At 38.9% G+C, this 4,106-nt stretch overlaps 1 pseudogene; it reads left to right on the top strand.

The window, feature by feature from the left end:
- The first annotated feature begins 229 nt into the window (after positions 1–229).
- Positions 230–1,386, top strand: LOC105855216 (high mobility group protein B1 pseudogene; annotated as a pseudogene).
- The last annotated feature ends 2,720 nt before the right edge of the window (positions 1,387–4,106 follow it).

Genomic DNA, 4,106 nt, shown 5'->3' with positions numbered 1-4,106 from the left:
AAATAGATAGAGATTAATTGGCCAACTAATATATATAGAAAAAAAAAGTAGCCGGGCATGGTGGCACATGCCTGTAGTCCCAGCTACTCGGGAGGCTGAGGCAGGAGGATCGCTTGAGCCCAGGAGTTTGAGGTTGCTGTGAGCTAGGCTGACGCCACGGCACTCACTCTAGCCTGGACAACAAAGTGAGACTCTGTCTCAAAAAAAAAAAAAAAAAAAAAAAAGAGTACATTGAGCTCCATAGAGACAGCGCCGGGGCAAGTGAGAGCCGGATGGGCACTGGGCGACTCTGTGCCTCGCTGAGGAAAAATAACTAAACATGGGCAAAGGAGATCCTAAGAAGCTGAGAGGCAAAATGTCATCATACGCATTCTTTGTGCAAACCTGCCGGGAGGAGCACAAGAAGAAGCACCCAGATGCTTCAGTCAACTCTCAGAGTTTTCTAAGAAGTGCTCAGAGAGGTGGAAGACCATGTCTGCTAAAGAGAAAGGAAAGTTTGAAGATATGGCAAAGGCAGACAAGGCCCGTTATGAAAGAGAAATGAAGACCTATATCCCTCCTAAAGGGGAAACAAAAAAGAAGTTCAAGGATCCCGATGCACCCAAGAGGCCTCCTTCGGCCTTTTTCTTGTTCTGTTCTGAGTATCGCCCTAAAATCAAAGGAGAGCATCCTGGCCTTTCCATTGGTGATGTTGCAAAGGAACTGGGAGAGACGCGGAATGACACTGCTGCAGATGACAAGCAGCCTTATGAAAAGAAGGCTGCAAAGCTGAAGGAAAAGTACGAAAAGGATATTGCTGCATACCGAACTAAAGGAAAGCCTGATGCAGCAAAAAAGGGAGTCGTCAAGGCTGAAAAAAGCAAGAAAAAGAAGGAAGAGGAGGAAGATGAGGAAGATGAAGAGGAGGAGGAAGATGAAGAAGATGAAGATGAAGAAGAAGATGATGATGATGAATAAGTTGGTTCTAGCGCAGTTTTTTTTTTCTTGTCTATAAAGCATTTAACCCCCCCTGTACACAACTCACTCCTTTTAAAGAAAAAAATTGAAATGTAAGGCTGTGTAAGATTTGTTTTTAAACTGTACAGTGTCTTTTTTTGTATAGTTAACACACTACCGAATGTGTCTTTAGCTGGCCCTGTCCTGGTGGTATTTTCAATAGCCACTAACCTTGCCTGGTACAGTATGGGGGTTGTAAATTGGCATGGAAATTTAAAGCAGGTTCTTGTTGGTGCACAGCGCAAATTAGTTATATATGGGGATGGTAGTTTTTTCATCTTCAGTTGTCTCTGATGCAGCTTATACGAAATAATTGTTGTTCTGTTAACTGAATACCACTCTGTAATTGCAAAAAAAGTTGCAGCTGTTTTGTTGACATTCTGAATGCTTCTAAGTAAATACAATTTTTTTATTAAACAAACAACAACAAAAAAAGGCAAGGTGATTTGTGCCAGAACTTGTAAAGAAAACACAAGAATGGGGTTCTACTGACTGTTTTGGCACATACCAAAACTGTGACCTAGTATGAACCTCTGAGCCTTTCTCTGGGTCCCCATTTCTTCATCTATGATAGGAGGTTAAATTAAAGAAAATCTAAGTGCCAACTTTTTCTCTACTTTTATTTCATAAAATAAAGGCCAGGTGGCTTGAAGAAATGTTTTTACATTTATTGAATAATTTGTGTCTATCATTTAAATTCTTTAATAACAGTTTTCGTTTAAGTCAGTTGGTTCAATGACATGTTGGATAGGTTTGTGTGTGCATGTATCTGTGTGTGTGTGTGTGTGTGTGTGTGTGTGTGTGTGTATAAATAACTACTTCATACATCTACTTGTTTAGACCAAACCCTTGAACCCTTGGAGTAATCTGTGGTTGGACCCTCGATTGTCCTCATCCCCACAATCAATTCTTCAATGAGTCATGTCAGTTCTACCTTCAAAGCAGATCCTATGTCTGATCACTGCTCACTGCTGCTACTGCCAACATCATTGTCCAAGACCATCAACTCTCTCCCAACTGCCAGAATCTCCTCGCTGGTTTTCTCTTCCTATAGCCCTGGTCTGTTCTCCGCAGAACAATCTTAGAGAATTTTGTAAGACCAAATCAAATCATGTCACTCTCCTGCTTATAACCCTCCAATGGCTCTTCCCATCAAATTCAGAATAAAATCCAAATTCCTTCCTAGGGCTGAATGGTTGTATATAATTTGGACCATTCCTCTCTCTCTCTCTCTCTCTCTCTCTCTCTCTCTCCCCCTCCCTCCCTCCCTCCCTCTCTCTCTCTCTTTAACATTCTCTTATTCTTCTCTGGCCACCCCACACTCACCCCTTTCTTCATCCTGGTCTTCACAAGTGCCAATCATTATGTCTTCAGAGATACTGTCCTGACCACCTTACCAAATGCCAGCTACACATTCAGTGCCCATCTCATCCTACTTTTTTTTCATAGCCCTTATCACTACCTCACCTTACATATTATGGCTGTTTTTCTTATCGTGAATTTTTAATATTATCATATTCTTTATTGTAAAGTTTATTAATTATTTGACAGTTTAGAAGAGTCTACCTTTTTACAATGTTTTCTAACATTAATAAAAGTTTAATGGCTCTGATTAGAGTTTAAAGTGGGTAATTGGTCTCAGTTTCTTTCATTTGCAAAATAATAGTAGTGGTGGTGAGGTTGGTTTGAAAATCTTCATTGTCTGTCCATCCCACTAGGATGCAAATTCTGTGCAGACACAAACTTTGTCTGCTTTCTTCACTGCTACATCCCTGGCACATATAACACTGTCCAACACAAAGGGAATGCGTAATAAATATTACTGGAAGGAATGAATGAATGAATGAATGAATGAATAAGCAAATATGTATATACTCACATACACACTGACTCTGGGGCAGTTGTAAAACCTGGCTTCACTCCCTCTGGCCACATCCATTTACCCATGTTCCATACAAGCATTATCATGACCACATAGTTTTACATGATGTGAAAATGGCCTCCTCCCACATAAAGAAACTATGAAAACACTGTCACCAGGACAATGTTACGAGAATTATATACCAGGATCTACGGGAACATAGGTGGCAGTTATATAACTCAGATTGATGCTGATATAGAAAGAAGAAGAGATGGAGTCATGGAATATTCTGAGAGCTTCTGAGGTTGTCCCTCAGCAGTGAGCTGGGTGAGGCACCGTGTGAAGCAAATTTCAGTGTATGGGAGAGAAAGCAGACAAGTTGACAACCAAGTTGGCCAGCTGGCAGTGATGTCTCTCCGAAAACTTGCAGAAAAGCAGGTTTTAAGAAAAAGATGAGATATTCAGGTTCGATCATTTTTCCTGCCTTTGCACAACGTATCAGTTCAATGGTATAGTTGATCAGTGTGCTCTAGCCAACTACAGTACGGGAGAATGAAACTCAACAAAAATATTTCTCAATTCTGCACATGGTAGGCCCACAAGTCATTTATCTTATAACCTCCACAGCTTGGCACAATGCCCGCCATATAGTATTTATTTAATTTCTTTAATTGAATTACATTGAATCCCTAATATAGTTGTCCCTCAAGTCCCTGATATAATATGGCATAGTATTTGCATTTAAGCTATGCACACTCTCCCATATATTTTAAATCATCTCTATATTACTATAAGTAATAAATTATAAATTTATTATAATTTATTATATTATATTATTATGATTTATTGCATTATAAATACCTAATACAATGTCAATGCAATATAAATAGCCGTTATACTGTTTTTATTTGTATTATTTTAAATCATGTATTGCTATTTTTATTTTATTTTTTTTGCTATATATGTTTTGGTTGAATCCACAGATGCAGAACCCACGGATATGGACAGCTGACTGTATACGCATTTTCATAGGCATTTTTGGTAACATTCTCATTAATTCCAGGTTGACAACTCAGTATCGATTTTCTCTCCATCTTTTTATAGGCCTCTAATAACATTCTGAGTTTCTCTTCTCAAGCTTCTACACATTCTTACCTCCATGTCAACAAAGGCCTTCCTTGCATAGCATATGAACCATAAATGGATATGTTTTTAAAAAATACTTCTGATATTCAACTATGTGCCAAGT

This window comes from Microcebus murinus, chromosome X (genome assembly GCF_040939455.1).
Source record: "Microcebus murinus isolate Inina chromosome X, M.murinus_Inina_mat1.0, whole genome shotgun sequence".
In the NCBI taxonomy this organism is placed as follows: Eukaryota; Metazoa; Chordata; class Mammalia; order Primates; family Cheirogaleidae; genus Microcebus; species Microcebus murinus.
The sequence above is the reverse complement of the archived record's forward strand: the minus strand, read 5'-3'. Positions and strand labels throughout refer to the sequence as shown.